This window comes from Rhinolophus sinicus, chromosome 12 (assembly GCF_057876585.1).
Source record: "Rhinolophus sinicus isolate RSI-liver-muscle chromosome 12, RSI-T2T, whole genome shotgun sequence".
NCBI classification, from domain to species: Eukaryota; Metazoa; Chordata; class Mammalia; order Chiroptera; family Rhinolophidae; genus Rhinolophus; species Rhinolophus sinicus.
Window position 1 is genome coordinate 33,568,408 of NC_142512.1, and position 25,620 is coordinate 33,594,027.

The 25,620-nt window shown below is 35.2% G+C and overlaps 1 long non-coding RNA gene across 1 annotated transcript in view; it reads right to left on the reverse strand.

The window, feature by feature from the left end:
* The window catches only part of LOC148756534 (uncharacterized), a 378,327-nt gene that overhangs the window by 168,267 nt on the left and 184,440 nt on the right, over positions 1 to 25,620 (reverse strand). The window contains exon 3 of the long non-coding RNA XR_016018076.1: positions 11,981 to 12,046. This is a non-coding gene — a long non-coding RNA (uncharacterized LOC148756534). The remainder of the gene's footprint in view (positions 1 to 11,980; positions 12,047 to 25,620) is intronic.

The window sequence follows — 25,620 nt, forward strand, 5'->3', positions numbered from 1 at the left end:
TTTTTCACGCAGCCTTTTCAGCACTTCCAAATAGTACAGTTGGTTAACTGTTTGTCGAGTTGGTACAAATTCATAACAAATAATCCCTCTGATATCAGAAAAGGTTGCAACATCATTGTAACAAACCTCGCAAAGTTGTCAGACCTCATATATGAAAATTAAACTCTACATAGCACACAAGTCAAAGAAGTCCCAACTTAAGTGAAATAAATGAAAAAAAAGAAACACATTTTGAGCTAAATGAAAATAAAATGACAACTTATCAAACAATGTGAAATGAAGTGGAAAAAGTACTCAGAGGGAAATTTATATATAAAGTACTCAGAGTATTAAATTCATATATTAGAAAAGAAGGAAGATGTAAAGTACATAACCTATATTTCCGCCTTGGGAAACTAGCAAAAGAAGAGCAATTTAAGTCTAAAGAAAAACAGAATAAAAGAAATAATAAAAATTGGAGTAAATGGAAATGAATCATAGACCTTGCTTGTCCTATTTAACAAGTCAGAGTAAGTCCTGGGCTCCAAGCAGCAGCTGTGCATGAGAAGCACTGGCTTAGGTGATTCTGAATGCCTGCCTTGCTTATTTTATCTCCATCCATTTCCCAAGACATCTTGTTTATGCTTCAATGAAACAGTAACTACAAATGGGAATCAAGATCTATTTCCAACCCACACTTCTGTAATTGCAAGTCAGTGCTTCTTTGGCATAACCCCCACTAAGGCATGCATGTGTTTCTGTGTAGTTACAGCGATAAAAGTACTGTCTGTGAGAAGGGCACAGGACAACAGAGGAATTATTCAACCCTCAGCTCTAACCACAGAAGACTGTTATATTATAAAAAAAAAAATTAAAAAAGGAACAAAAGAAAGAAATTAAGAAGGAGGGATTTGTGAATCCTAACAATAGGAAAAGTTACACCCAGAGGTGAAAGCAACTTCTCTAGATGATGCTATCAAAGGAGTAGGGTAGAAAGAAGGTAAACTCAGATAGCAAAGTATCTCATAAAGAGTTCTTTTGACGTGTTAAAGGAGCTTAAAGAAAGTGTTCAAGAGACTTCGGTGGGTGGAAATTAGATCGCTGCAGAAACAAGTTGGGTTACAGAAACGTACTTTTTAAACTAATAATGTCAGTATTAGTGGTGATCAAATCTGTCATCAGCATAACCTGTCATCTGTTTTGGATCTTGTAAGGCTATTCTATATTTTCTCGGTTGATGATTTGGAGCTATATCAACAGGAGGTACAACAGGCATGGCTATTCTAGCACTGCTATTCACTGACCATATGCCCTACAGGCAACTTGTTTAGACTCTAAAGGCCACAGCTTGTCTCCTGCAAAGTGGGTGAGATGTCAAAAATGCATTGAAAATGAAATAAGGTAGTACACAGGTGTGACACCAGCTTTTGATGCCCTTCCGGATCCCACTGGATCACTTTTATCACTTCTGTTGGTGTGCCCATCTCTCAGCTGGTGCCAGTGCTTTGAAAAAGGTCTTTCTCCTGTAAGAACTGTCTTTGGGCAGTTGAAGCCACCTTCACTGGAAGGTGCTTGGGACTTAGGCCACGGGTACCATCCCAGGGTGTTTTAGTCAATGAAGCCTTGGCCAGGACAGAAGGTACAAAAGCCCTGCTTTCTTGACTCAAGGTAAGACAGGTTCTGAGGTTCAATTTACATTCCAGATTTGTGTGTGCTTCCTTCCACTCTCCTTATCCTGATTTCTTTACTTGTTTATCTGTTTCTCTGACAGCATCCCCTTAAGAAAACATGCAAAGAATTCCAAACTAAAACACTGCTTCTAGGGAACCCAACCTAAGACAACATAAAGTACCTGGCAAAACACTTGCCTACAAAAAGAAAAGTAACATGATCACAAGCAGAACTGAGCCTGGAAGTGAGTCAAGCCAAATCTTTTGTTTCCTGATTTCATGCCATTTCACTTAAAGTATAACATTATCACTGAGCTCTTGAATTAGAACCTGCTTCTGAAGATAAGGGGTTGGGCAGAGATGCTGTTTCTACTCTTTGCGCTTAAAAATGTTTGTAAACTTTGTACAAGAAATATGTTAAAATTTCTGTATAGAATGCGGCACATATAATTAATTTGTAGTAGATACAGTCAATACTGTTTATTACTGGAGTTTTACAGTATTCAACAACAGTGACAGCAATAAGCAGACTTTTGGAAAGGCATCAAATCATAATTACCTACCTGGAAAACTGCAGTGCTTATTCAGGCTTAACATTATAGGCCTTATTTGTACAAACACCTCAGCGTGGATTTGAAAGTAGCTGAAATAATGTTAAATGCTATTAAATTTTACTTTGAAGTGGAAAAAATCTATCAAAGTATACATTTTGATATGTTCTTTCTTCCAAATATAGTCAGGTAGAGAAGGAATAAAATAAAAAGCAGTATAATGTAATGAAGAGAGCAACAGATATGGAATCAGAAAACACAGGATTAAGCTTTTTTTTTTTTTAATTATATGTTTCAGGTGTACAATATTAAAATTCGACATCTGTATATACTACAGAGTGATCGCCCCCAAAGTTCTAGTTATTATCCATCACCGTGTAATTGACCCCTTTACCTCATTTGCCCACCTTCCAACTCCCTTCCCCTCTGGTAACCACCAATCTGTTCTCTGTATCTATAAGTTTTTTGTTTTGGTTTTTGTTTTGTTTCATTTGTTTTTTTAAGATTCCACATATGAATGAAATTGTACGGTATTTGTCTTTCTCTTTCTGACTTATTTTACTTAGCATTATGCTCTCAAGGTCCATCCTTATTGTCTCAAATGGCAAGATTTCATTATATTTTATGGCTCTGAGTAATATCCCATTATATACATTTACTACATCTTTATCCATTCATCCATCAAGGGACAGTTAGATTGTTTCCATATCTTGGCTACTGTAAATAATGTTTCAATGAACATAGGAATGCATATATCTTTTGGAATTAGTGTTTTATATTCTTCAGATAAATACCCAGAAGTGGATCATATGGTAATGATATTATCAATTTTTTGAGGAATCTCCATGCTCTTTTCCATAGTGGCTGCACCAATTTACAATTCCACCAACGGTGCACATGGGTTTTCTTTTCTCCACGTCCTCTCCAACACTTGTTATTTTTTGTCTTTTTGATAATAGCCATTCTAACAGGTGTGAGGTAGTAGCTCATTGTGGTTTTGATTCGCATTTCCCTAATAATTAATTGATGAGCACCTTTTCATATGCCTATTGGCCATCTGTACGTAGTCTTTGGAAAAATGTCTATTCAGAGCCTCTGCTCAATTTTTAACCAAGTTAGCTTTTGTTGTTGAGTTGTATGGATTCTTTATGTATTTTGGACAGTAACCCCTTATCAGATGTGTGATTTTCAAGTATCTTCGCCCATTCTGTTGGTTGCCTCTTTGTTTTGATGATGGCTTCCTCCACTATGCAGAGCTTTTTAGTTTGATGTAGTCCCATTTGTTTATTTTTGCTTTTGTTTCCCTTGCCTTTGAAGTCCACAAAAACATTGTTAAGACCAATACCAAGGAGTTTACCTCCTGCACTTTCTTCTAGGAATTTTATGATTTCAGGTTTTATCATTCAAGGGCATATCCATGAAAAGACTTTTGCATGAATGTTTGTAATATCTTTTTCACAATAGCAAAAAATGTCAATTAATTGATGAATGGATAAACAAATTATAATGTATCCATAAAATGGAATACTATGTAGCAATAAGATGAACTAATTACCGATACATGCAGCAGCATGAAGGAATTGAAAAATATGCTGAGTAAAAGAAGTCAGACCTAAAAACCATGTATTATATGACTCAACTTACATGAATTCTAGAAAAGGCAAAAGTAACATAGAGTGGCAACGAACTGATCAGTGGTTTATTGAGTCAGGGGTAAGGAAAGTTTGTCTGGAAAGGGACACAAGGAAATTGTGTAGGTGTAGGAAATTTATGTGTCTTAATTTTAGTGGTACAAAAATGTTTATGTACTTGAAGTTCATTTTCTCTGTTAATTATCAGTTTGTCCTGGCACAAGTATGCAACAAGGTCTGTGTCTGTAAATAATGAAGCACCAATTGTAATTTGAGGAAATAATTAATTGGTTGATTTTGGTGTTAGGTGACAAATAAAAGCCAACCTCAGATTTTTTAGGTTGGCTCTTATTTTCCTTTATGTATTTACTCCAAGTTAACTTTCCTATATTACAAGTTCATACATTTATTTCATTATAATTTATCATCAAAGAAGCTATAGATAGACGTTCCCCATGGAGTCTAGGATAAAGACATACTTGTTCTCTTCCCTGGACATACGACTCCCCTTCTCCTTTCACCCCTACATGGTATATTTTTTATAATGAAGTAAATCTCTTAGGAGAAAAACATCATTTATTTAATATGTCTAATTAAACTTTCCTTAGTTGATTATGATCCCAGGATAAATAGCAAGTGTAATTTGACAAGCTTAAATAAAATGGATTTAGCCAACATGAAACATGAAGGAGCTAATGTTAACAAGATTTGTGTGATATGGATATTACACTTCAACTCAAGCTAATATGCAATATAGGCTGTTGTGATATTTGGGGTCTTAGTGTTCAGACCAGAAGTTATGGTCACTGTTATATACCACTTGCAAAATATAGTAATATAGTTATAAAGTGGTAATATTTTATAAATGATTATTTAAATCAAACAATCTCTGGTAAATCATGGAAGCCCCAAACAGCACACAATGATTTGATATCGTTTGGTAGGTGTGGCAAAGTCTCTGATAAACCTGAACTTGAAATGATTTATTGTTTAGTTGCCTTTTCCACAGTTTTGCTTCCCCAAGATGCTACTTACTGGTTTCTTGCCCATTGACCTGTACCCTAAACTGGAAATAAATTTGGAGGGCTTTAATACTAGGATTATGAGCTTTGTCCCAAGACAAATATGTCTAACATAACATTTCTAGTATGGGATGTAGGAATCTAGGCTTAGATTGAATCTAGAAGTATAACACTGCAAGATGGAATGCCTCTTCAGAGTGAAAGGTATCTGGTTTAAATGAGCCCAGAGATTTTCTGGAATAGTAAATGAGTCATCTGGTATCAATCACCATTTATGGTGGCTGATTACTAAACATATGTAATTTAATATTAGACTATGACTACCAGAACTTCTCTGTTTAGCCTAAGGCATCGAAATAAAGGATTCCAGTATAATACAATTATTTACCATGTGAAATTTAATTGTGGCTAGAATTTATGAAATGCTTACTGTATGCCAACTATGTTGCATACATTAAGTCATTGACTGCTCACAACAGCTCTGTAAGGTATTGATTATTATTATCTTCATTCTATAGACAAAAACACTGAGGTGTCTCAAGGTTCAGTAACTTGCCTAAAGCCATACAAATTCTATATTACAGGAATTGCAATTTTTGTTTAAGTCGTACTAATCTAGAACCCACCCTTTTAATGAGTACACTGTGCTGGCTTTCCATCTCTGCTGGAAAGTAACACTTATTTGGGGAGGTAGAAGTGGTGATACAATAGCCTACCAGCGGCTGCTCCCTAGGATTATCTTCCTGATAGCTGAGGTATCAGGGACATATTCACAAAGGAAAGAGCTTTTCAGATTGGATGCAGCTGAATGGAAAATCAGATTTCTTATACAACAAGCAATGTGATGTGTTATTATTATTTTTCATCACCTGTGGTCTTTGGTGATATTATATTGAATCAAAGAAATGTGGAATGAAGTTAAGACTGCGTACTGGTACACAGACTTTATATTAAAAGCATGAATAGTGTCATGCTGTTAAATTATGCTCTTTAATCCACAAGTAGCCCAACAGCATGAAAAACATTAAAATGGTCAAAAGATATTGCCTCATTTGTGGTAGATGGATTGGCAGATGTGTTGTCAGAAGTAATATTTATCAGTATTGAGGGAAAAGAGTACTAGTTAAAATACGTATCTAAGGTACAGGTAGTTATAGCAGAAATAATGATGTGAATGAGCAGGTATAATAAACAATACAAAGAAAATCAAGACACCAAAATGATAATAAACAACCCTGTAAAAAAAAAATCTTACCATAATGAGTTTGATTTGTTTACTAATTTTTAAAATTTGGGGGAGTGAGGTCTTGTGTTTCTTCTGTTAATTATATATCTGCCTATAAAGTATAGGTAAGTATTTCTGTCTCATTATATAAATACTATGAGGTAGAAGCAGAGAATTGAGAAAGCCACATAATTATTATTTTTATATAAGAACTATAGCAAGCACAGGAAGGCATAATCAGTGGTGAAAGGCAGCCACACACCGTAAGCAGACAGAAACAGGGCCCAATAGAGTCTGTCAGATGATTGAATAAAAGGTCTCAAGAGGAGACCCGATGGCACAGTTTAATCCTCTATCCCTTGGAGAAATAAAACCCTTAGTGATATTACTAATTATAATTAGGTGTTAATGAGGCACAGTGATGAAGACAGTAAACTAAGGTGTAAGTCTAATGAACAATTATGATTGATACTGAGTAAAGAATGCTGTAAAGGGCAGGAAAGGAGCTCAGCTGAACGGGACTTGAGTTGTATTCTTTGTCTGTTGTTCTCAAATTTTAGTGTGCATTAGAATCACCCCGTGGGCTTGTTAAAACGGATTTGTGGGCCCCGCCCCTAGAGTCAATAAGGCTGGGTTTGGGGTTGAAAATTTGCGTTTCTAACAAATACCTCAGTGACGTTAATGCTGTTGGTTCAGAGAAAACCCTTGAGAACCACTTTTCTATGTAAACCAGCAACCATGCTGTCTCATTCAATTTCCTTTGGAGGAAGTTGGTATATTCTCTAATGCAGGAGCCTAAATTGTCTTTTCTGACCACTGTCACTCCATGTGCCACCACAGGGAGAACCAGGTCAACGCAGCATGATCTGGAAGCAAGGGTGAAATAACAAATGTATATGGCAGATGATAACACGTGGAGCGATATGACAGATCTGTGTAAAGATAGCATCCTGATGTGAAATACACTTGTTCTCTGATGAAAATTACAATATTAAACAGAAGTGACTATTTTTAATTTAGATTCTTCAAGTCTCAATCTCAACAAACTAACAAAGACAAGTAGAGAAACTGTCAAGAAACAAAGAAAGTATCACTTTAGGGAGGAAATATAAAGAAGTTTCTCTTCTGTCACTATTTTTACAATGATAACAAATTGCCCCATGTTTGGTATGTATTTGAAACCGCACTGCTAGTTAAGATATGTTTCACCAAGCCATATGAAGTTCTTTACGGTTTTGTTCGAAAGCACGAAGATCATCTGATTGAAAATAACCCTTGGAAGAAATGGATCATATTTGAAATAGGCCTCACTTATCTTTTGAAGGGAAGAAAGTGAGTGGCAGAGGTTTAAAACTTGTATCATGAAGATTTGGACTGGATCATTTGATCAGATTGCTGAAAGATGAGTGAGTTTATTTGTGTGTTGGGCTAGAGATAAGCCCCCGCCCAAACCTCAACTTACTCACCTGAGGATTCGAGTGTGTTTGAAAACACGTCTAGAAGTCTGCAGTGGTGAGGCTGCAAATAGTCTATTTTGAGGGAGGGGAAAGGTATGCTCTGTAAGGAATCTAAATCTAGGAAAAACTTGGACTCACAGCAATGTTCCAATTATTAAAGACAGAGGTAGTTTTGGAGGCTGTCTCTGAGGCTGTTTTCTGCCCATGTGTGCTTTCTGAGTCCTTGGGATTAAAAACAACAAAAACGAAAAACAGAGCAAAAAACCTTGAAAGTGTTTTTACATTTTAAAAGAAAAAAATAAAGTCATTAGGCACACCTGACCGAGTAAGCTTGGTGCCCATGAAATGGACAGTGCTCTAAGATGGAAAGGACAGGTCCTTCCCACATCAGCAGGGGATACCGCAGGGTAAGGCCAGGTGGAAGATGCCAACCGACAGCAGTGATCACATTGGCAAAACCCACAGCAGCTTGGCACAGAGCAATAACACTAGCTCCAAAAAGGAAAAAAGTATTCTGCTATTGATATTCCTGTCACAGACAGGAGGTCAAATATCTTTGTTTGTGTAGTATTCACAAAAGAATAGTCTGTGTTATGTTTCCTCCTCAAGCACTGTAGAATGCTTTCGGGTTTTAAAAACAAGACATACATTTGTTTTATGTATGGGTCTCTATCATAACATTGATAACACTGTGCTCTAATTGTTGGTTTTCACCGGTAGGCAGTGAACTCCTTAAGGATAGGGGCCAGGTTTTGCATATCTTTATCACTCAACCCCTGACACAGAGACAGGGCTGAACTATATATTTGCATTAATGGACAGAAATTAAATCTTGGCTTATAACTACATTCTGTAAAAAACCAGACTGATTATATTCCTTTGTTATTTGATCACAGAAAAACGGAAGGCCATGAAGAATTCATAGATGTTTGCAATTATTGGTTTCAGTTTGTACCTCTCTCCAGATTGTAAGGTCGATGAAACAAGGACCTTATGTTTTGCTTAGCACTATAGAGCTGATGCCTGTAATGCTGGATTATCAATACATTTTATTGAGGAGTATACATGATTGAAAAGTACAGTTTCCTCACTGTTTCCCCAAAGTAAGGAAAGTCATGCAAAAAATGCCATTCACCCTTGTTAAAAGATGCCGTGGGTAATACAGTCTTCTGTCCTCCTTTAATTCCTCTTTTATTTCAATTTCTGAGAGGAGAATATTCATTTACTTTTACAATTCAACTATATAATTAGAATACCAAATAAAAATAAAATATTATTGCCTGTAGCTGACTCATTTTCAAACATGCCATATTCTTGGAGGATTCAATTGACAGACCACAGAATCATCCACTATTGAATCAATGGAGACTATAGCTGTGATATATATACATATATATACGTATATATACATATATACGTATATATATGTATATATATATATATATATATATATATATATATATATATATATATATCATTACTTATTAGCATATGAGGATGATTTGTGTGTGCATGTGTGTGTGTGTGTGTGTAATCTATTAGAGTTATCTTTACCCAGATTTTATTACAGGGCAACAATATGAGATGCTATTGTGTGAAACTAGCAGTTAGCTATGGTTTTGTACTTCTGGCAGTGACATAATGACTAACTTGGAAATTACTCTTTAACGTTTCTCAAAATGTTAAATGCAGATAATGAACTGCGAAATCACATGGGGCACTTGGTAAAAATTCGTAATCCTGAGGCCTGCTCCAAAGCACCCTACCTAAACCAGGAGCCTTGGTAATCTTCAGTCAGAAAGTATTACTGCTTGTATTTATACATTCCAAAGTTGGTAATCATTACTTTTGATTAAAGTAATAGTCATTAACTTTTGATTCTCAAATTCAGCTGGCATACATTTTGTATTGTGACTCTTATTTTGAAAGACCGAACAGAGAGACACAGGTGATTGATAAGGAGGAACAAAAATTGTAAACATTTGCTATGATTGAAACACTATGCAGGGTTCTTTTGTACAAGCTATTTTTACTAAATCCTTCAAAAAAACAATATGGTATATATATTAATGTTCTATTATCTATACATGAGAAAACTGAGACTGGAGAGATTAATTCAATATGCTTATATAGCTCATGGGATTTCGACTCAGATTTCTATTCCACTTAAGCCCACAACATCCGTTTTTCCTTCATCTTTCTGGCCGCAATCCAACAGTCACGATTCATGCATGAGAAACAACAGCACATTGCATGGGAATTCTGACGAAGCAAAGATCAGTGAAGCCTACAGAGGTGAGACCTGACCGAGGTCTTGAAACTGGTTAGGGATTTCTGATAGGGTTAATATGTAGTAAAACATGTTCATAGTAAAAGAAGTAATTGATGGGGGGAATGCATGCACACATGAATAGATAAATAATTATAATCTGGGACCTCTTAAATTCTCCTTCATACTAATTACATAAATGTAACTATGGGCACCGTAACAGATTAAAATAGCTACCTGGCATTTCTCTGTAAATTTGAAAAGAGTTCTTCATATGACAAAGGTGATCAGAGATCCATAATATAAATCCATGAGAACGGGAATGCTGTTTTTCTTACTCTGTAGCGTATCACCTTTGCCAAGAATATTATTTGAAATATACAGTGGAACACAAGGTGGCATTCTAAGTAAGAGAGATGGAATGGGTAATTACAGAGCAATCGGAATGAGAAAAACCTACTTCAATATAACCAGAACAGTAGCTAGTTTAAGCCAGGATGTTTTAGGAACTAGTAGTAGCATATAATTATAACATATCCGATGATTATGACGATTATAAGACACTTTCACTTCCGTCATCATTTAACTCTCACAAAAGTCCTATAAATTATGAACTATTCCAATGTATTTTAGCTGAGAAAACACTTCACTTCAGTTCCTATGTCCTAAAACAGAGTTTAGATGTTTATCGCGTCTTGTTTGTCTCCTATTAGTCATGTCTTTGTACTTACACTGTGGCTACCTCGTATTTAAAGAGAAAATGGACTCAGGTTATGGAGCAAATTAAGAGTCAATTTATAAATCAGATATTTATGGAGTTGCTAAGTGACCAGGCTCTTATAAGTATATTTAAGACTGGCTGCATGGCTCTTAGCCAAGATTTGACATTTAATGTCAATCTCCTGATATCATTGTTTGACTCCAGATGTATTTCCTATTCAGTTCTGTCTTAGAGAAAGTAGCACTAGGGACTATAAGAATAAACTATATGAAAGACAGTAGGCTTTGGACAGCGGTATTGGAAAGCAGTCAGCCTCCCTTCCCTTTCTTTACTATTTAAAATTGATCCTGTATCCCCTTGATCTGCACAGCCTCCTTTATCTGTGCTCCAATCACTGCTCAACACTCAACACATTTTCACTGGTAATCTTGATACTCACCCTTCATCAGCTGTATTCATACCAGCTGTATACACTCTTGTTGGGGTTTGTGCAAGTGGTAGAGCTGCTTAAGACAAATCACTGCTGAGATTTTCCTTACTGGACATTTCAGAAAATGTAATAGAGTTGCTTATGACCACAGCAGTGTGGTTTCTAATTCAATCAGCTCTCCAGGCATTCTAGGGTGAACAATGCATGGTGAGTGCACTGAAGTGATCCACTGGGGTCCCACCGGATATTCAGTCGAAAATAGGTAGTGATCATTTAAGAATACTTTGGGAAAGGAGGGTAGATGGAAACTGAATAACAAAGAGAAAGACTAATGATGTTCCAGGCAGGAGGAAGCTCTGTGAATAAAGACATGGAGCTAAGGAAGGTGTTTGGGGAGAGAATGCATTTAAAAGGCATGTCTAATAGTAAGCAAATCTAATGCATGGCCATTTTGGACACACAAGATTATGCATTTGATATCTTGTATTAGACTATTAAAGTAAGACAGTTACTGCTATAAGTAAGTCCCCATATCTATAATTTACAGTATTGTTGTCATTATTTATAATGCTTAGTAAATGGGAATACTACAAATGAATTACTAAAGGCAGCATTTTTTAGAATAAATTATTTTTGTGATATTTGATGTTTAAATATCAAATAGGAACTGAAAAAGGATTTCTCAAGTTGGGGATTTTGAAACATGCTTTGCCTGCATAAGCTGTACTTTGACAGGGTCAATCATTACTCTTTGGGAGAAAGTTGAGAGCCACATTACATTTACAGAAAACTTTCATTGCACAGTGTTTCACAGACAAGGGTATACATTCTGTAGAGGCTATTTGAGATCCATTTCTGGAACTCATAGACTCCCAATAACACACAACTGCATCCCCGCAAATTAGGAAACTGTGATATATAAGGCTCAGGACTATACTCAGAAACAAGCAGCACAGAATGCACCTGATGGAGGAAAAGATGTAGAGATAAGGCTTTTCTCTCTCAGCTGATTTTTCTAATCTTACCTTAGAATGTTGAGTGGTTTTCTTCAGGGAAATGAGGATGGATACCAGGGTGAATGGGATGGGGCTCTATTAGGAAAAAAAAAAAAAGATAATTAATCAATTAAATCTCTTTGGGATGTGCATCCATGTTTCCAACCCTCTTATAATGTCACCTGTATGAGAAAAAAAAGTCAATCAAATAGCTGAGACTGGAGCAATGCAGAACCAGCGTGGACACTGCCACTGAGGACATGTAGAGGGTGATCATGGCTTTTAGGAAGGAAGGACACAGGCCTACTACAAAAGACTTGCAAGAAGTCCAAATGACAAAGCAAACCTTGGGTGAAAGAACACTATTTAACTCAATGACCACAACAGTCTTTTATGAGGGCAGTCTATTATACCCATAAAGAGTTCAAAACAATCTGCAAAAAAAGTGATGGTTTGACTTCATTCCCAATTTGGATGCCTTTTATTTCTTTCTCTTGCCTAATTGCTCTGGCGAGGACTTCCAGTGCTATGTGTATGTACCCCTTTGCTCAGGGCAGCATTATTCATGGTGGCCAAGACATGGAAACAAATGTCCTTTGAGAGATAAGTGGATAAAAAAGATGGTACATATAGACAATGGAATATTACTCTACTCGGCCATAAGAAAAGATGAAATACTGTCATTTGTGACAACGTGGATTGATCTTGAGATTATCATACTAAGTGAAATAAATCAGACAGAAAATATGGAGAACCATATAATTTCACTCATATGTTGGAAATAAAACTGAAAGCAACAGACAGACAAGACAAACAAACAAAAAAATCAGAGACCCAGACAACAGTTTAGTGGTTACCAGAAGGTAAAAGGGGAGGGAAGGTAGTAGAAGAGGGTAAAGAGGGTCAAATGCATGGTGATGGAAGGAGAACTGACTCTGGGTGGTGAACACACAATGCGATATGTAGATGATCTGTTATACAACTGTATACTTGAAACCTGTGTAATTTTACTAACCAGAGTCACCCCAATAAATTTAATAAAATTTTATTTTAAAAAAGAGTTAAAAACCTTTTGACTTCTATAACCCGAGGTTTTATATGCAGATTGTACATTGCAGTGGGTTGAATGATTAAAAAAAAAAAAAGAAATTTCAATGAGGCGTTATGTTGGGAAACCAGGCCTAGAAGGGAGAATTATGAAATAAATAATCTCGAAGGGAATACAGTTGCTCACATTCCACTGTGACTGTACTGGGAATTGGCTAATGTGAAATAAACACAGAGGTGCCAGCAATGTAAAAACGTTGAGGCTCCATGAGACAATTGTCACTTGATTAATGCCATTAAAGTTAGTAATGATTAAGTTTTGGAACTCAGAATAGGAAACCTTAAATAAGCTGGCAGATGTGGGAAATCGACAGGGTTTGGAATGATACAAAGAGTTTGAAAAGTGTGGTGTAAACAAGGAATTCCCACAATAAAGACTGTAACTATTAAATCTTGTCATAAAATGACATCTGTCAGGTATCATGCTAGATGGATAGGAAATTAAAAAGCCACAGATGATATTCTGCCATTAGACTCTAAGAGGAGCAAAGAAGATATCAAATATTTACACGACTAACTTAAAGGACAACACTTGCATAGAAGATGAGGTCTGCAAAGCGAATCAGGTTCTCTTTTATGTTAGAGAGTAAGGTGAAAAGTGAAAAATTGGTCTAAATTAAAGACCTGAGTCAGAAGTAGCTGTAAGAAGAGAAAGACCTGATGACACCGAAAAAGGAAGGGGCAGAAAGTTATTGTAGTTTTACTTGGATCTGGGGATGGAAAAAAAAGAGGACAGCTGTGATTTGACAGTTATTAACCACATAAATGAGTTTTATTATTTGCAGGCAAATAATTGCAAAAGAGACTTAATATAATTTAATCTCTTGGGAATATTTTTTTCTGCCATCATAATATACTTAAAAAACTTTTAAGTGAAATAATAGTTGTAAGACATCTGGCCAAGTAAACATGGATTCAATTTTCTTTAACTCCTACATTAAGGACCTTTAAAAACGTTATCAATGTATAGACAGTAAAGTTTCTAAATAGTTTTGCTTTGCCTCTCTAGACATCCTGGACTCCCTAAAAGAAATAAGCAGTTTTAAACAATCTAATTATTAAATGTTCCTATGACTCATACATTTAAATATATGGGCCATTATAAAACAATATGAACATGACTTTTCTGAATGTCTCAGTGAAAAGGACTTAATTACTTCTAGGCTGAGTTGTGCGGCTGGAAATAAAATGCCGAGGTATCACCACCTTCTCTCTCTAACACCAGTAATTAAAATGATCAGAAATTAAAACAACTTCATATAAGGCCAGAAAAATACATGTGGATAGTGAGAAAATGAGCAGTCACTACAAAAGAAAAAAACAACAACTTCTGCAAAGTTGAAGGATCAGATTTAAAATGTAAAGTAGGTAAGAAGATGGGCCATAGCAAAAACAAAAGGGAGGTTTCTGAAAGAAAATGAAAAGAAATTCACAGATGACACTTTTTGAAATATTTAAAAAAAAAATCATGAGATAAAAATAATTACTTAATGCTATTTCCTAAATGGATATTGGTGTTGTATATATTTATATAATGTATTTGATTTGCACCCTTGGATATATTCTTATTTGTGAAAAATTTAATGCAACGCATTAATTATTCTGGACACAAATGAATTATCACCCCAGGTGGTAATTTTGGGGAAGTAAGTATACTTTTTTTTATTTATCAGATTTCATTACTATAATTGAGTTACTATGAAGCTTTAATGTAACTATTTTAATTTCACTTTAATATAACTAATTTAATAACTCACGAGCATATGGAACAGCTTTTGCCTGTGTGGAGCTACAACGAGATGGATATTTTTAGCTCAATTTACCTTGTAGTAGAGTTATATAAAAATATTGCCTGATTATAAATATGAATGGTTAGATCACAGAAAATTTTTGGTATCAGTGGGTGTCCCTTGGGGGGACTAGGATGGAGAGGGGAGACTTGGGCAGCGACTGAATTCAGAAACAGGGTGTTTAAATTTGGATAATCACTTAAGCTTAATTTCTTCATCCTTAAAATAAATGATATTTAAGGAAGCTTCTAATTTTTATCAACTACTAGATTATACCCATCTTGTATCATATTTAGAAAGTTAACCTAGATTAAAATTTTGACCTGTGAAATTTTAATCTCTAAATTCACATTCTGACGAGATACATACACATACAAACAAACACACATGGCATATACATATATATAAACATAAACATATACATATACATTATACATATATGTATACATATACACATATATATCCACACACATCCACACATATACACAGATACACACATATATCTACGTGTATATTTATATATAAAATCTATAATTTTAAATATTAACCTAATAAGTGAATTAAGACGTCAAGGTTGAAAACAAATACAATAGGTTTATTTAGAAATTAAATTCACATGATAAACATAAACGATTTAAGATTAGGTTATACTTCAAAGTGAAAATCTCTGTATCACTGTGTACTTCTCACTGGATTTTCATAATGATATGACATTGTATATACATATATATGTATATATATATATTTATACACACACACACACAAACACACACACACACACACCACGATGGTTATATTCCAGATATATCAGCGTGAACTTATTTCAAATGTGTTTTCCTATTGTAAAGCCATGTTTCATGTAGAATTTCCATTAAATTGGTTTAGGCAATCTGATCATTAGATTCTACCACATGTAAATCCACCTTGTACTCATTATTTAAGTCAGCTAATTACTAGAAATGAGAAGCATACCAATTATATTCTCAATATATTCTGAGAAGGGTACTCTGGGTAATTTGCTTCCTGTTTATTTTACTCTGTAAATTGTGATAAATGCCAACATTTAAATTTTTTCCAAAAGTTAAGTGCACAGCATATTTGAGACTCTTTAAGGTAAACAGTCCATTCCTACCAAATAAATTAATGATGTGGTTAAAAATGTTTCAGTCTTTCTCTGTTTGTTTTAAATGAACACAGATTTAATTCAACAAAGTTTCATTAGACATGCTTAAAAAAACAAAAGGAGAACAACACTTTAGGTACCTTTCCAAATCTATAACTTTGTGAATAAATTAAAGCAATTAAAGGTTATTCATAATTTCAGAAAATCAGTTTTTAAAGTATTTCTAACAGTTTAAGTGCCTTTATTGCTAAGCTCATTCACTAATGACTTTATCTAAGATATTACTGTTCCATTATTTTAAAAAATCATGGATGTTCACAGAGATATCTAATATCATACCCCTTTTTTTGCTTTCAGATTTGGTTTCACAATAAATAGTAATATGTTATGCAGCAATAAAGCAAATACAAAAAGCAAAAAGAGCATTTCTGTACAGCACTTCAAGACAATTTGGAAAGTCATGGGTTCATGAAATAAATAATGGCTCTGGGATTTGATCCTAAGAGTTTCATAAAAATAAACTGCTTTTCAATAGTTAGTGCTGAAGCATTCATTAAGAGAAAGAATTATAGTCACAAGATTTAAGATCAGTATTACACATACACACACAAAATTTTTAAGGGGTGTGGAATAAATTGCAAACACTTAACTACCTGACTTGATTTAGAAAAATATGCAAAGGAACCTTGAGGAAAATGTTACTATGCTTATGACTCTTAGGCGGTGTTTTTGAAGTATAAAAATGGTCAATTCTCTATTTTTACTTTCTCTGACTGGACTGGCAATACCTACACAATTTCAAGCTACTTGACTTCAAGGGAAAATGCTTTGCAACATCATGATTAGATTAAAGGTAAAAGCAATATTTATAAGTGACATAGATGCTAAAAATGACCCATGATTAATATTTAATCACAAAATAAAAGGTGTTGATAAAACATGGCTTACTATGTTTTTACAAGATGGTTTTTATTTTTAAAATAATAACTAGTATGTTACATATAGTAATTGTGTTTTAATGTGGTTGTGGAGCTCCAAAAAGTTTGAGAGATCTTTTTTCCTCTTCTTTAAAGAGTGTTTGTAGTGGTGGTGGTAGGTGGAGATATTGAAAATTGTCAATCAGTTAACAGCTCAACAGAAAGAGACCTTCACATTTTCTAGTGACAGACTGCAAAATTTGTCATTTATCAGCACAGTCTGGAATAATGCAAAAAATTCCCCACAATGAGCTGTCAGTAACTCAACTGACCTCGCTAGGGTACTAGGAGAAATTCTTTATCACACTTTGAAGGATGCTGGAGTGCTGTGTATTCTGAACTTGGACATTAAAAAGATGTAAAGACATTTACATTACTACTTTGACATGACAATGCTTTAAAAACTAGAAGATAAGTTTACTACTTTTCTACAGAGATCCATCCAGACACTCACAAAGCACTGGTTTTCACCTGATGCCACTGTCAGCCTTCAATGAATTAAGTATTGAGGCTGAATCCTTGGTTTTTAGTCCCTAGTAGTAACTCAAAGATCTGTAATCACTCTCCCCCTGGCATTGCCATCTTTGTCTTCTTGAATTGCCTTGCTTTCCTTGTAACAAATTCTGTGTGATTTGGAATGAGAAGCAAAAGGAAAAGTGAAATAGAAGAAAATAGGGCATGATAAACTTTACCTATCTTCTTGTCTTTTTAGAGAAATCACAGATCAACCCACTGGGACACATAAGACTTGGAAATTTCACTTTAAAGTACTAAATAAACGTTATCTCATTATTTTGTCCCTCACATTTGAAAGTATTTGTTATACAAGATGACATATGAAAATAAATTGGATTCAATTCATCATTCTAGCTATGCTGCCGATTGTCCTGGTAAGAAAATTGATGTTTTATACCATGATTAGAATGTTTTCCATCTTGGGCTGTGATCATTTCCTTTCCTTTTAGAATATGGAATAGAATCTTTGTGTATATATTGTCAAATCCTTTAAATTTTCTGAGTTGTCTTTTGAAGCATTTTAAGTTCATTAGATTAATTAGAAAACACGGTATGGTAAGATCTGGCTCTATAGACTCTACTTCATGTGATCCAGTTTATTTAATTTTCATTCAAGCTTAAAACAAATGTGATTCCTCTTCCTTCTGTTGATAGTGTTATAAATCTCCTGGCTTTGGTTACAAAACATGCAAGAATTTTAACCTCAGGGAGGGGAGTACAATCTAGGAGCTACTGTGGGAGCTGAAAAATGGAGTGGTGAAAATGATTAGAGTAAAGGTACTAATTACATTTTAGGAGTGATTACTGTTAGATGAAGGGACACTTCCTAACATTCTCAATGCAATTAGAAACCTCTGTATTTTGACTTCTGAGTGAGAAAACCATGGTAATTTTTATAAATGCAAAATAGAGGCAGAGCACTTAGCAAGAAAAGTCACTTATTTTTCCAGCTAAATTCTGTGCTTTGTTTTATACGACACGGTTTACTCATTTTATATAATATCTCCTATGCACAAAACATCTATATTTCAGTAGATTGCTCAAGACTACACATATACAACAATAAAAACAAAGATGTATGACATTAACGATGATAACACATTGAGAGTATTCCAAGTGTGTCAGGCGGAGTCAGTTTGCTAATGACAGCACCGAGATGGGCCACCATGTGTTTGGGGTTCAACTGTAGAAGACCCCAGGCAGCATCAATGCCTGTATGGTAGGAGGTAATGCAATTCCCCCCCCAACCCCCCATGCCGGGATGTCTGTTTAGGATGAAGTAGGATTCTAAATAACAACTAGAGACAGTAGACAAAAGACTAGGCAAGGATTAACATTTTTATCTGGATTACAACTACAGAGATGTTTACTGCAGAATTCCAGGCCAAGTAATTCAAGAAACCAAGGCAAAATAGAATATCAAAGATTGGTGGGAATTTGGGGTTGGGGGGTAGAGGAGACGTGGAATAAATGCTAAGTGAATGTCCAGGACCCTATTGTGGACATAACGTGTGGACTTGAAAAAGCAAGACTACGTGAGTGTTCTCAGCCAAGCATAGCTGGAGCGTCTTTTTCATTTCCCAGACTGACTGCGATGAATTGACTACGTGAGTAAGGTTGAGTCTCTGAGTGGAATTTCTTCAGTAAGTGTAACTCCTCATGTATAAGGAACTTATGAACAGGCAGATGCTGTTCTAAAGTATTCAGTTCCTTAGGAATACCACTGTTTATCAGAAATTCATCACTCAGAAGTCTGTGAGTTCACAGTGTATGTTGTAATGATTGCACACTGGTGGCCCATTGGAAAAATTCAATCTGTGGAACTGCTTTATTGAGACTTCACAATGTTTTAAACTATTTTGAAATGATTCCCATTTTTAAAATCAGAATGTGTTCAAATAAATATATGGATGTCAGCCCCTTTCTGAGAAATTAGTTATGGAGTATTCAGATCTCTACACGGTAAGAACAAACATCACTAAAGTTTATGCTGTCTAGTTAATCATAAGCACTATCATTCTTACACCTCATCTGTTTTACACATTTTGTGTTAAATTATTTACCTACCAGCCACTGGAGCCTTTAGGTTTTTAATTCCAGCTTACCAATTTCTGCTTCCCAATTCTTTTAAAAATATTATTTGCTTTTATTAAAGGGGAAATATCTTCTGCTCATTTACTTAGTTCTACAACTTATAGCATATGTTGATTAGAGAAAGACTCTTCTTCTGGACACTCACAGATTACATGGGCACAGTCAAAAGTGGTAGAGGATTGTGTCAGCTAATTGCTTGGGTTTGAGTTCCAGCTCCACAACACACATCCTTTATGACATTGGCAAGTTTGTTAACTACACTAAGCCTCAACTGCTTCATCTGTGAAATGGGGAAAATTAGTATTATAGTGTAATATTACGTAATACATATAAATGCATGTGTACATGTATATATGAGGTCAGACAACTAAGTTCACCAACTCATCCTGGAACAAGTGCTACATACCTCATTGCTGAATATCACTATGGTCACCTTCAAAGTACTCCCCTTGGGAAGCTATGCATCAATGCCAGTGCCTAGTCTACCCTTCAAAGCAATTTTGGAACTCTTTTTCTGGAATGGCCATCAGAGCTGTCATTGTATTACCCTTGGTGTCCTGAATGCCATCAAAATGTCTTCCTTTCAACATTTCCTTTATCTTCTGGTAAAGAAAAAAGTCATTGGGGACCAGATCAGGTGAGTAGGGAGGATGTTCCAATACAGTTATTTATTTACTGGTTAAAAACTCCCTCACAGACAGTGCTGTGTGAGCTGGTACAGTGTCGTGATGGAAGAGGAGCCACGAATTGTTGGTGAGAAGTTCAGGTCGTTTTCATCTAACTTTCTTGCAGCCTTTTCAGCAATTCCAAATAGTAGAGTTGGTTAACTGTTTGTCCAGTTGGTACAAATTCATAATGAATAATCCCTCTGATATCAAAAAAGTTTAGCAACATTGTTGCAACAAGTTCATGAATTTAATTGTCTATATATATATATATATATATATATATATATATATATATATATATGGTACCGTACTATAAAATGCTCTCTCCCTACGGTACAAAAATGGGACAGTAATGACTTGTAATATATTATATTATACCATTACTATGGTCATAATTACAATGATCTCTAACATGAACTTAATACTTTCTTATATGCCTAGCACTACTCTCAGTGCTTTATATCTGCATCTTATTTATTCATGATAGGAAGCTTGTAGGTTTAGTACATTATCATTGTTACCTACATTTACAGATGAGAACTTAAAGCCACTGCTCTGACTCCAGAGGCTGTATTAGTGTTTGCAATGAATTGAACAAGGTTCCTGACACATGGTAAGTCCTGTATTTGTAAGGAATACAACCTATGTTGTTTGATTTCTTTTACAATCAGTTAACTATATTAAGCATCCAAATAATACCAAAATACTTGGACAAGTCACTAGGAGAAAAACTTTATAGCAGTGGCCCACTTTTACATCACTAGAAGAAGGGAAGTACACCATACCTGAACTCTATCTGTGTCAAGATTAGGAAACCCAGTTAATTAGGAGTTGTGAAATTACTTAGTCACCTAAATGTTATTGAGCATTAGCTACTGTGATATTTATTTGCATATTAATTTGAGACTGAAGCTCTGTCTCTATATGACAAATCTAAAGGCAATTAAAAAAAACAAAAAAAAAACAAAAAACAACAAAAAAAAAAAACACCAGAAACAATAAGGATGGGCCTAGGATCAATAAAGCAGTGATCTATCTGCAAAATGTTTGCTTTTCGAACTGACAAAATCCAGGGATTCCAATCTTTACCACCATAAAGGACAGGCATTCAGCCCACCTGGGCAGGTGGCCGTCTTCCCTTTGATGGACACGCTTGGCATCTGGTTCAAATGGAATGGCAGTTGTGGGGAGTGCAGGAAGGGCTCTGCCACCCAAGGGAGGTGATTTCTTAGAAATGAAATCATACACACATTCTTGTTTACTCGGATGGAAGCCAGAATTGCCCCTCCTTAACTGATTTTGTACATGAAAAGACCTGCTCCAAGAGCTCCTTCATCTCCTGAAAATGCTGGTTTGAACACTGGTTAAATGGAGGTGCTGAGAACCTTTGACAAAAACATTTGGTTGAGTATCTCCACATAAATACAAGGTAAAAATCCTATATTTTATCTTCTTATTAAACTAATTACAGTAATAATGCTAATACTAGGGGCAGAGCACGTATTTGGGAAAAGAGGCAGGTGACATTTTCTTCTCCCTCCAGCTAACTTCTGTGCTCTCCCCACTACATTACTCTGTTTGACATTATTTTTGACCCCCTACCCATAAGAAGAAAATAAGCAAGCAGACAAGGCAAGATACACACACACACACACACACACACACACACACACACACGTCATAAGAATAATTATAAAACTTTGAGCACATTTTAAGTGCTAGTTATCATGATGAAGAATACTTAACATATTTTAAATGTGATATTCATTTAAACCATTCTGTGGGGTATATACACTGTTATCACATTTTATGCATGCAGAAACTGAAATTTAAAAGTGTTACATAAGCCCCCTTAGGTGGGGCAGCTGTTACACAGTACAGCCAAGATCTAAACACTTACAGACTGACTGCAGACCGCAGCCTCTCAATTGCTACCCACAATGCTATAAATGTTTTCATTATCTTCTTTTTTTAAGTATCACAAAAACCATAATTAGAAGGTTGTTGAGAACCCCAGAGTAGTTAAGTACCTTGTCCATTAGAAGCAGAGGTCCAAAGCCCTGACTGCCTATATAAGGCCCGTTCTCATTTCTCAACACCACATTTCATAGTAACTACAGAAAACTTCAAATGTGATCCCTGACACCATTCGGCAGCCACCATAGGCAATATGTACAGTAAGTCTCCAATGAATGGACTATTGAGAGCAAGAAACACACATTCTATAAGAGAAGCTCCAGGCAAACCCTGATCTGCAGGTGGATCTTCACGACGCTGGAAGGAAGGCGTTTAGTATGCCCTGTAGCAAACCCAGAATGCATAAAATCTGTGCCTTGGGAAAGAACATGACATGTTCCAAAGCCAGTGATAATTGAAGGCTGCACTTTTATACTTTTTCTTGAGAAGTGTTTTGCACAATTTGGCAAGGTGTTGGGCATGTTAACAGACTCCTAGATACTTAAGATCTAAGAGTGTTTTACACCTGTCTTATTCGTGACAACATGGATGGATCTTGAGAATATTATGCTGAGTGAAACAAGTCAGATGGAAAAGGACAAGAACCAAATGATTTCACTCAGATGTGTGATACAAAACAAAAAGCAACAAATGACCAAACAAAACAAACTCATAGACACAGACAATAGAATGATGGTTACCAGAGGGGAAGGGATATAGGGGGAGGATGAAGAGGGTAAAAATGCTCAAATATGTGGTGATGGAAAGAGACTAGACTTTGGGTGGTGAACATACAATACAATATACAAATGATGTGTTATAAAGTCATACACGTGACACTTGTGTAATCTTATTAACCTGTATTACGCCAATAAATTAAAACAAAAAACAACAACAACAACAACAAAAAACTGTCCCTTGTGTTTTGAGTCAGATTTCTGGAACCAAGCTCAAGAAAGACCTAAGTCCTAGTTAGAATTGCCACTAAATATGGTGCTGATAGACCAAGATGTTGAATATTTTTAAACAAAGTGGTTGTTTTTGAGTATCCTACATCACTCTTATGTGCTCCATTTGTGAAGTGCCAGGTACCCCCAAATACTTTTATTCAAAAGGGATGCTAGGCAGTTCTCTCTTATGATGTAGTTATGGACTCTATTAGTCCTTCTAAAATAGTTTCCTACATCTGTCCTGATTGAATTCCATCACCGCTAAATAAGACCATTCCTTTAAAACGCCAAGTGTCATTTAAAAATACAATTTACCTACAGCCTTTCATTGCGATCCAAACAGCATTGCTGTGACTGCAAAATCATAGATGAAATAATGGATCAAATCACACTTTTTGGGGGGTCTTGTTTGGTGTCAAAATTTAAAGCATGGTGCGTAATTTAATTCTGTGATTCTAGGAAGTAGAATGATCTGATGCTATTCATTTGCTTTTAAATAAAATCACACTGATGAATATGTATTGGGAATTAGTTATGTTCCAACTTTATGCAGCTCTTGTGGAATTCAATTGCTAACAATTAAGCCACAGATACTTACTGACAAGAAGGGTTTAAAGAGATATAGCAAATTCTAGAGAAAATGGCAGGCAGGGCCGTAGAGCTCAGCTGAGAAGTAGATGATCCAATAAGGTGAGTAACCTGTGGAGGAGGCAAAAATAAATAAAATCCTACTGAGGAACACACTATCTGAGTTGAACAACCCACCCTAACTGGATGCCTTTTCTGAATGAGGCACCAGGCTGGCAAAGGGAACTGTTAAAGTCATCACTATGCCTACTGATTGGGAGTGGTTTTTATTTGGGGTCCTTTGAATTGAATTTGTTCCATACTAGAAAAGATATGGAAAATTCACCTTCATTTACCAGTTTTATCATTTGATGGAAAAAGAAAACTTGGCACACGATTCTGTGCTTTCTAACTTCTTTCTAGCTTTCTAAATTACTTGGTGGTGAGCAAGTCTCTTTTGCCAACATGTGAATGACTCAATATTTGAAATCAGTCACATCAGCAAAATCCAGATTGAAACTTGAAGTCACTTTTATTCAGATAAAGTGAGTCACCTGTACCTGGAAGGAAATTACTTATTATAAAAGATAATAGACTAGAATATAGAAAAAAGAAATACAGAAGAGGCTCTATATAGCTTTAGTAGCAGAATTTTCATTGTAGATGTTGATGTGTTCCAGAAAATGACCTATATAAACTTATCAATATATTTAAGAATAAATGATATTAGTAGGAGCCTTGAAAAAATATGAATGTATTTATATGTAACATATATCCATGTACATACATATATACAATTGTATTTTTTCCCAAAATGCTTACTAATATCATTATTCCAAAAATAATTAAATTCTTACATTCATATAGGATATACATATTGGGATGTGTGTGTGTGTGTGTGTGTGTGTGTGTGTGTGTGTGTGTATTCCATTATAATATGTATGTCCCATAATAGATTGATTTTGGCGTACTGGCATTTTAAAGAAGTGAGAAATGAGGAAAACCCTTTTTCTTTAACTCATTAATTATTCAATCAATCATCTATTCTTCTATCCACCACCTATTCATCCATCTGGTTAAATATACTATGATTGAAAGCTTACAGTAATCAATAATCTGGGGGTGTTGAGGATAATGAAACAAATAAAAACTACGCTTTTCATGGAAGACACAAAGTAATAACAGAGAGTAAGATGAAAATAATAATGTGCAGTATAGATGTGTCTGTAGATTTACACTGTTTATGTTTTATGGCATATCAAGCAGGAAAATAAAACTGTTGCCTGTGGTGTGGGTGTCTAAGATCCCTATTGTAGCAGCAACAATGCCTGCATACAAACCCCACACATATACCCTCTCAGAGACACCAGCTTCAGCACCATCTTTAAATTCCAAACCAGTTACAGCAAGGTCATGAAGAAGTGCTACTTCTCACTCTCATGGATTACAATATGTTATATAATACAATTTCAAATTGAATACATACTTGAGGAATACACAGACTTGGTTGAGATTGTAGATTGTTTTCCATGAAGCTACAAGAAATATTTCATTGTAGTTATTATGCATTATTATGACTTTGTTTATATACAATTATTTGTTTCCTGAAACTAATTGTCTAAGTTTCTTCCCATGTCTTTTTAAAAAGTATATATAAACAATTAATAAAACGTGATTCTCAAAGTGTAAACTTCAATATTCTGTAGAATTTTACTTTAAGATAAGCAAGGACATAGAGGTCAGTCTATGACTATTGAGAGATTTATGAACTACCATCTGTACAAACAAATTGAATTGCTTCTTATGGACCACTTTTCATGCCTTAAAGAAAGTGGTTCTGAGGTGGGTTCTTTTTAAGCACCTTTTTATTGTTATTTTTATATGCACAAGCAGTAAAATTGATTTTTTAATGTTGAGTTCAA